The following is a 9888-nucleotide window of genomic DNA, read 5'->3' on the forward strand; positions in this document are numbered from 1 at the left end:
AGGACAAAGCAGTATCCCGAGCTGAAAATCGAAAGGCGGCTCGGGAAGATCATTTAATCAATATGCAATCCTAAGTCATCGCTTAACTTTGAAGGGAATAATGAGCTAACGCGGAAAATGATTTCCTCGTTTTGAACGTGCTAGTTCATCAACCTAAACCACTAGCCTACCTCGGCCATCCATTCTTCTAAAACCATTTTTGAAAAAAATCCTTTCTAACAAAACTGCTGCAAAAGAATATGTATATATCCCCTTCCTCTCTTTCCTCTTGACCTATATGGCATTAAGATAAATTTGAGAGATACACAGAATATGCACAGTGAACACTCACAAGGAAAAGATGGAGGTTTCCTATAATAGAGTCTAGGTACACATGTTCTAAGGGCTAATTGATGGAGGACCATCCATGGAGTTTCATGTGGGACCCATCACTAAGCCAATGGCTAGGAGACTGCAAGAGGATAGGGAAGTCGAAACCCTAAAAGACATGCTTTTCAAGATTAAAATACACTAATCACTTTCCTAAGCTTTGGTAGCCTAGAATTTATTTTTTATGCCTATTTTGCCTTTGTCTTTGATTTTCCATTTTTACCCTTGTATTTTGGGGTATCTTAGACATAGGATTTATTTTACTTGTATTTCCAATTTTACCCTTGTATTTTGGGGTATTTTAGTCATAGGATTTATTTTCTTTTGTATTTCCCATTTTACCCTTATATTATGGGGTGCTTTAGATCATAGGGTTTTATTTTTGGGCTAAGGTATTTGATTAGGGTGGGAACAAAAACCTAGACGTATTTTTGTGGCTATTAGACCTATTTTTGGTGTTAGAAAGGTTGCATGGTCTTATCATGCACCTAGATGTAGCCTAGCTAAATCCAAAGATTCCATTCTTGGCCACCAAGTTGCATCTAGGGTTAATTTGGATTTCATTTGGTGTGCATTTGGCTTGTGAATTTCGGCCATGCACTCTCCAAATGCAACCCTAGATGTCTCCTACTCCTATAAATACCCTAGGCTATGCATCATGTAAATACTTTGGATTATATGAATTTGAGAGAGCATTCCTTTGCCTCAAATCCTATCCTTAGTCCCTAGGTTAACTTCGGCTAACCACCTTCATTCTCCACCCTTGGAGAGTGAAACCCTAGAGTGGCCTTCACCTTCACTTGGAGTGAGCCAACCCACCTTGAGCTCCATACACTTCTGCCAACCTTCACTATCTCACGCCTATCATCCCTTCTCCACCTTAAACATCCCTATTTCCTAACCTTTGGTGAGCCTAGATCATTGGGCAAGGTGACCCTCTTCAAGACGCCTTTGTCAACCATGGAAGGGAGGTCTCCATCACTAACATATCATATTCGGTACAAGCGAGAGGGCTGAACTACACAAACCTCAGGTTCAAGAAGCAACACTGAATTCGACAAGGCTAAAAGGCTAACAATCCATTTTATTGATCAATGCGCATAGATTAATTTCTTGAAAGTAAAAATAAATTTGCATTTTAAGTATTAGCATAGAAGCATCATTGCATAACATGCATATGGCACAAGTGTGCACAAAAGGGTATAAGTTCACTAAAAAAAAATTGAAAAAATCCAATCCATTCCTGCTTTGCATTTTCTTTTGCATTCTTGCATTCATTGTGTGTGTCTATCCATCACTTGTTGGAGGAATCAAGAGGCCGAAGCACTCGTAAAAAAAAATCAACAACTAGACAGTGCCTTAAGAGCCAAGATCATGTCAAAAAGCCTAGCCCCAACAAGGGCATTCCATACAAGTGGTTTCATATAGCCACCAAGAAACGAAAGACACGTCAACAGCAAGACGGGATAGAACCGTACGAGGAAGAATAATCAAGTCCACAAGCATGAAGAAACCACCAAGCCTTATTTTGTCTTCGACCGAGCTATACTCCTCAACTGAATGAAGGATGATCCAAGAAAATGCCAAGACCAGGAATGTTTTCCTACCAAAGGCAAGAGTGGCTTCCAAAATAATACTCATCAATAAAGATTCAACAAATAACATCATCCTGGGAAGGGATCCCTCCACCAATGATGACAACAAAAGATAAACAAAGATATTAAATTCAAAAAAAACTACCACACGAAGACGCCTGGAGAGCCATTACAATACTCGCGTGGCAGGGGCAACACCATAATCCTTGTCATCCATCTATTTCTGCCCATCAACACAAGCGCAAATCAAGCATCTCTTGCCCATCCTCCTTGGGGCAGTTTTTCATCCAATAACACCAATGAGAAGACATCAAGTACAAGCTCGGGAAGGGTTGCTAGATCCCTAAAACTAGTACAAGATTGGAAAGGGTTGCTAGATCCCCAAAACTAGTACAAGTTTAAAGAGGGTTACCTAACCTTAGTAGTGGGCCGGCTGAAGCCTTAAAATATCAGTCCAGCCTGGAGAGGCTGAGCTATGAAAATACTACAACAACAAAGAGGGTTACCTGACCTTAGCAGAGGGCCGGCTGAAGCCTTAAAATATCAGTCCAGCCTGGAGAGGCTATGAGAATACTACAAAGAGGGTTACCTGACCTTAGAACTAACATGGGCTGGCTGAAGCCTTAAAATATTAGTCCAGCCTGGAGAGGCTATGAAAATACTACAAAGAGGGTTACCTATCCTTAGCAGTGGGCCAACTGAAGCCCTAAATGTCAGTCCAACTTGGAGAGGTTGAGCTTAGAATATACTCCCTCTTCAAAAGCTACAAATAAAGGAACACATTATCACAAGAGAAACAATGGAGCTTCTACTCGAAGACTAAAGATCAGGTGTATAGTTTGTCAACCTTGTTACGTATTAGAGTACGCAACCAACACTCAACTGCTCTAAAGGGTGAGGATACGAGCAAATACACTATCCAAGGGAAATAACGCAAAAGCGCCAGCACAAAAGAGACAAAGAGAAGACCTAGACGAAATGTCTACGTCTTTACTTGCCTTTGGAAAAGCAACAAGTAGCTATTCCAAAGGACAAGTAAAGAGCGGCAGCTGTAGACACCCAATTTCGTCTGGACCAACTAAAGCAATGAAATGGACATCCATCGTCAAATAAATAGAGCTCCCAAGCATGGAAATAACAGGACATGACGCCAGAAGACCTAAAAGCCCAAACGAGCTGGTTTTAGTAGCCCGAAACGGGTCGTTCCCAATCGGGAACGGGCTGTTCCAAGTTCTTAAAAGGGCCTAAAACCCTAGTTTGGAACGGGCCATTCCAAGCTCCTAAAAAAGAGCTAAAACCTAACTTGGAACGGGTCATTCCTAAATTGGAACGTGTCGTTCTAAGTTATTAAAAAGGCCTAAAAAACCCTTATTTGGAACGGCCATAACGTAGTCAGTTATGTGTTAAACGCATCTCTGGAACGGGTCATTCTAGTTTAAGAACGGGCCGTTCCAGTTACAAAATTAACATAGAATGGTCAGATCCAGAACAGGCCGTTCCGATATTAGAACAGGTTGTTCTGGCAACTTTTTGACGTCTATAAATAGACAGCTTGGGCACAGTTCTCAAGGACACAAAGTTTTGTCTAAGACTCCTTAGAGCTCAAAATTTCTCTCTCTCTCCCTCTTATTGTATTTTCTGAGTTTTGTGAGGCATATTGTAGTGTGAAAGGTAGCCAAAAATCGCCTAAAAGTCTCCATAGTTGAGGAGCTAATAAAGCTTGTTACAAGGTATTTCTCATCAATCTCTTGCTCCATCTTTCACTTCTTTTGTTTTAAATATTGTTATAATAAAAGCAAATATGTAGACTTTTTAGGGTCAATCGCTTAATTTAAATTTGGGCATGTAAATAACCATTCATAAAGGGGACTAAATATTTAGATTATTAATTCTTATTGTTTTATCTTCATCATAGGGTACCAATTTAGTGCGTTGTAGGGGTGCTTAATACCTTCCCTACACGTAACAGACCCCCAAACCCAATTCTGGTTATCAAGGCCATTATCGAATCTTTAAAAACCTTTTCTTTTTCCAATATTTTGAGTAAAACATTGGCGGGGACTCCATGAACTCATTTTTTAAAACTATTAATTAAGGATTAGTCTGGTGTCCGGGCATTCCCTAATTGATGAGATCTTTAAAAGGATGTCTAAACCATTAGTCGCGAGATCGGAAATTTTCGGGTTGCGACAACCACTTTCAAACACTTAAAACCATAATCTCATTCTCTTTTCAAATAGTTAACCTTTTTCGACATCTCTCACTCTCAAACTCTCTTTTCTTTGTGAAATCCTAAGAACTGAATCCCTCACGCACTCATACGCTTTACCATGGCTTTAAAGATAGCAACTCACTAAACCAAAGTACCCATGGAGTGTTAGATGGCTTAACCAAGGGGGGAGGGGTGAATTGGTTGTTCAAAAACTTTCTTACTCAATTTTCTTGGTTTTGAAATTTTTTCTAAAACTTTGCAAAAATGTATATTGATATATACTTGTATATAGAATATCGAGTTGAGATTCTATGCAAATTCAAACTCAATCAATTCTATATGCAATGTTCATGACTCATCACATAACATCAAGCATAAAATCAAAATTGCAAGAATGTAAATACAAGTAAAGAGATAGAAAAAATGCATGACTAATTTATATTGGTTCAACTACATTCGCTTATGACTACATTTAGACCCCAATCAACTTGATTGAGATTTTCCACTAATCTTTAATATCAAAAGTTTTACAATCACAATAGCACATGTAATACGCTTCTATACTATTAAAGAAACCATTTCTTGCACCTTAAGAAACATTTACTTGTAGCATCTCACTATAAGATTTTCCTTTCTAAAGAAACCTACTTAAGAAAGAAAAACACAGAAGTTAAGGGACGAATTCACCTGATGTATATAATAAATCAGAGTAAGTGAATCAACTAAAGTAGCTTATCCTACCACTCCAGAATGTGATGATCAATTAAAATCTTAAAATCTTTCTTAAGGTTACCACAAAGGTTACTAAATCGATTCTTGCAAAGAAAAACATTTTCCAGAGAGTGTTTTCAAAAATATCTCATAGAGGTTCAAGTCTTTATGTTCTAAGTGTGAAAAATGATAGATGTAAGTTTTTGACAAAAATAATCGATTATTTACATAGGTAATTGATTATTTTGTTTTTAGTAGATTTAGAAATCAATCAAGAAAGATTTAATCAATTATTTTGAACATCATCAAAAATAATTTTATACCAAGTTCATAGTCCAAAATTATGTAACCAATGTATAAGCACCATACAAGCAATGTAAACCATGACAATTTTCAGAACCATAAACATTTGTAGACACCTAATTTCATCTACAACACGCAAACAAAGAAATGGACTTTTAGCATGAAGAAAAGAAGTTCCGAAAATCCCCAAAATGACATCAAAGCAGATAAGCATGACATTAGAAGTCCCAAAGCCCAAAAAGGATGAATTAGGGGCATCAAACGAGTCGTTCCAAACTACTAAAAAGGCCTAGAAATCCTAGGTCAAAACGAGTCGTTCCCAGTCTGAAACTGGCCATTTCGACATAGGTTGTTATGGGTAAAATTCAAATCCGGAATGGGCCATTCCGATTCCAGAATGGGTAGTTTCAGATTAAAATTTTACCCTTAACAAACTGATCCAGAATGACCCATTTCGATCATCGAAATAGGCTGTTCCAGTTAGTCTGACATTTATAAATATAGAAGTCGGGCACTGCTCCGTGGAGGGGAAAAATTTGCCTACGGAAGCCCTACACAATTCGAATCTCTCTCTTCTTCTTGTATTTCTTAAGGGTTGTGAGACACATTGTAGTGCGAAAGGTAGCCAAAAAGCGCCTAAAAACTCCCACATTTGAAGCATTTATAAAAGCTCGTTCAAACAGGTATTTTCATCAAATCCTTTCATCATTGTCTACTTCTTTTATTATAAATGCTACCATAATTGAAAAGCCATCATGTAGACATTTTAGGGCAAATTGAATAATTTAAATTTAAGCATGTAAATAACTATCAATAAAGGGAACTAAATATTTAAACTATTATTCTCTATCGCGTTAATTTCATCATAAGGGTACCAATTTAGGGTGTTGTAGGGTGCCTAACACCTTCACTGCACGTAACCAACCCCCGAATCCAATTTTGTGAAGGCCATTTTTGGTATTTTTTAAGAATATTTTTTTTTCTTCCTTTTTTCCTTCGAACTCTTTTCAAAACCATTAATTAAGGATGATTCTAGAATTTGGACATTCCTTAATTGGTGAGATTTTCTAAATGGAATTTCAAACCATCTTTGGGTAAGATCGGAATTTTTCGGATTCTGGAAACATTTATTCATAAAAACCATATTATAACATAATTGTTCAAAATTTAAAAATAGTAAAAAAATTGAACCATCATAGTATTCCAAATTGTTCGAAATGGAAACCATTACAAACCAATAGAAAAATATAAACTAACAAAAACTAAAAACTAGCCAAATCATAAGAAAACATAATGTCCTAAAGCTAAGTCTTCAATTTGAGTCACCTTCGATCCCCAAATGAGGTTTGATCTTGTTGATCTCATCTTAAAGCTCATTAAATCTATCAAACATTCTATAGAATGTAGACTCATGCTTTTGGTTGGCTTCCATGATAACATCAATCTTGTTAATGAATATTTGCTTAATTGGAGAGAGTGGTTTAGGTTTCGATTCCGCTTCCCCAGCATGCTCCATTTCTTATTCTTCAGCACACTCCTCATCAGCAACTACTCCATCCTCATCAGTTATAGGATCATGAGTTTGAGGCACATCACCTTTGAAGATTCATTTATTCTTTTGATTCTTCATCCCCATGTGATAAAGAGATGCTCTCCCAATTTTGTTAGATGAATAAAAAACAATATTCTTTTCTCCAATGAGATCCCCTCCATGGTGCTCAAACACTTTTGATGATAAAAGAGCATAAGGATAGGGATTGTCCCCCTTTCTCCTTGCTTTCCAAATACAATCATTCACAATAGATACCTAATTTATCTTTACCTTATTCTTAATAGAAAACATGAGCAACAAATCATCCCTAGACATTTGAGCATGATTATTTAACCTAGGCTTAATCATCCATGCAATGATAAAAGAAATAAGCATATCATTATTTTTCATGCCACTAGCCAGAAACTTACCGTAGTTTACAATTTTAGGGTTCCTTTGACAATCCTTGGATGTGGTCATGTCCTTGATGTCACCAAAGTTGGCACTCTAACGTCTTTCAAGGCCTGTACCCCTTAGACCAATAACTTCTAGAAAGGTAGGTTTGTCCAACTTCACATGCACTCCCTTAATCAAAACACTTTTTACCCCCTTACATTGGTTACTAAGCAAAATAATACTCTCACCAAATCAGGATAGTAGGGACCTTGTGGTGGAGTTCTAATTGGATGCAACTCCATTGAATTTGCTTCACGCCACTCGTTCTTGATCTCCTCGAGGATTCTTCAAGGATTGAGCCCAAAAGAAGAAGAAGTGTTAGAATTAGGCTTACCTGAGCTCTCCGAAATTAGAGATCCAAGGCTAAAAAGAGGAAATCTCAAGGATAAGAGATGATTTCCCACACTCAATGGTGACTTTCGGTTAGAGAGAAAATGCAGATGAATCTCTCATAAAATGCTCAAAAGTAATGAATTTACATGACCATAGAGAATATATAGGCCTAGGAAGAGTATGGAAGAAGCTAGCCCAACCTAAGGTTAAGATAAACAATGGCATGGTTTAAGTTAACCTTTAGGCGCCCAAATTTGAACTCAAAATTGAAATTTGGGTCCGTCCATGTGCTTGCTTCATTTGGATGTGATTTAGCTTGCATTTGAGAAGCATTTGGGTCATGCCATGTGCGCCACTCCACTTGGCCGATCACATGGTTCAAATGTTTTCCAAATGTAACCTGAATTACATGCAAATGAAGTTACACATGTGCGTGCTTAATCCGAAATCTATAAATGACCAACAATTACAAGGCCCAAATTTCCTATACTACTTGGCCAAAATACAACGCACACAAACAAAATTACAAGCCCAATGGGCCAACCCTATTCTACGTGGGCTTTAATGTACAACCCAACTAAAGAGCACTATGGGCTTTTTTGATCATTGGCCCATTCCTCCTCCAACCTCCTTATCATAGCCTTAGTGATTGGGCCCTTGGCCCATGGGCCTCAATCACCTTAAAGTTCTAGTATCTTCTTCAGCTCTTGAAACTCCAAAAGTGGTGGAAAAATGAAGTCCTCATTGGTGAACCACTCAAAATTTAGAGCTTTTGGTGGTATAATCCTTCTCCCAATTGATGGCAAAGCTAGGTAAAATGGATGAATGTTCTTCCCTTGAATTTGCTCCGACCTTGGGATCTTTTCCTTGAGTTAATTATGGATTTCGAACTCCAGAATTAGAGTGAAGACTTGCGGAATTAGATGAAGAAGGAAGCACCAAAGTGAAAGAAGCAATGGATTGCTCACAAAGTTGCCTAATCCTAGAAGCTCTCTAGGAACCTAAAACTAGGCATGAGGAGACTTTGAAGGAGAGAAAACTTTTTTGAAGCAAATGATATGATTTCTAAAAATTTTCAAAGTGAATACAAGTGTGAAGGAAACAAACTTAAATAGGCATACAAGCTAGGAAAGTTGGGGCCAAACTCAAGCATCACCTTTGGTGCCAAGAATTTGAATTCAAATTCTTCAGCTACCATGTGTTGGTCGTGGTCTAGAAGCTTTCTTGCATTTAAATTACATTTAGAGTGTATTCAAATTGGATTTGGGCATGCACATGTTCAACCATCCTTGGCTAAAAACATGTGACCCAAATTCAACTTAAATGACTTCTAAATGAAATCTAATTTTAGCTAAAATTTCCAATTAAGTATTCCTTCTAATTTCCTATTCTAATGGCCTAAATATAATGGCCAATCAAATACAAACAATAGGAAATAAGAAAATAAGCAAAATGACCCCAATATTGGGTACCAAAATACCCAAGGCCCATAAAGTAGCAAGATGTCTTTCTCTTTCAATCCTTTCTTTTCCTTTAGCAAGCACCTCTTGTTTCTTCCAAAGTTTTAGTGCCTTAAGCTCTTGAGCAAGATGAGAAATACTTTTTGGAGAGATTGAGTCACTACCACTTAAGAAATGTTTACTCATGGTTAAATTTTCAAGAACTTTTATATGCAATGCAAAAGAAATTGATTTTTTTTAGTGGAGTAAAACTAAACACTCAGAGGTCTAAGTATACAAATTGTACTATCAAGGGAGGTGAGCTACAAAGAACCACTTAGTAACCAAGTCTCTTCAAGTCTAAATTACTAAACCCTTTTATGATGGCAATTCCAAGTGAAGATCATTGATATTTTTCACTCCTAGAATTGCACGGAATTGATCACTTCCTTGAGGCACTTGGATGACGATCCAATCACATAGTAGAAGAGAAATGGATGGAAAAAGATGAATAGGAAAAGAATCCGGAAGCACCTATGCCAAGGTAGCAAAGGATTGCTCACAATTTGACCTAGATCCTAGAAGCAAGATGAAGAACTTGCTCGGCTAAATGACTTTGAAGGGAGAGAGTTTTCTGAATATTTTCAGAATTCTCATTCAAATGTTAAAAGTGATTACAAGAGTGAAAGGAATGAGTATTTAAGGCCACGGATCCAAGGAAAATTGGCGCCAACTCCATGTGCTACAAGTGGCGCCAAATTTGAATTTAAATTGAATTTGAATTCAAATTTGAACGTCCACTTGCCCATCCCATGTGCAACCTTCCTTTCTAGAATCCTAATTGCATTTAGAGGTAATTTAGGGTTCATTTCAGTGTTCACATGTGCAGCCACCTTTGGCACAAATCATGTGACTCAAAAGAAACTCAAATTATCCTTA

The sequence above is a fragment of the Cajanus cajan genome, chromosome 8, assembly GCF_000230855.2.
Source record: "Cajanus cajan strain Asha chromosome 8, NIPB_CcT2T_4, whole genome shotgun sequence".
NCBI lineage: Eukaryota > Viridiplantae > Streptophyta > Magnoliopsida > Fabales > Fabaceae > Cajanus > Cajanus cajan.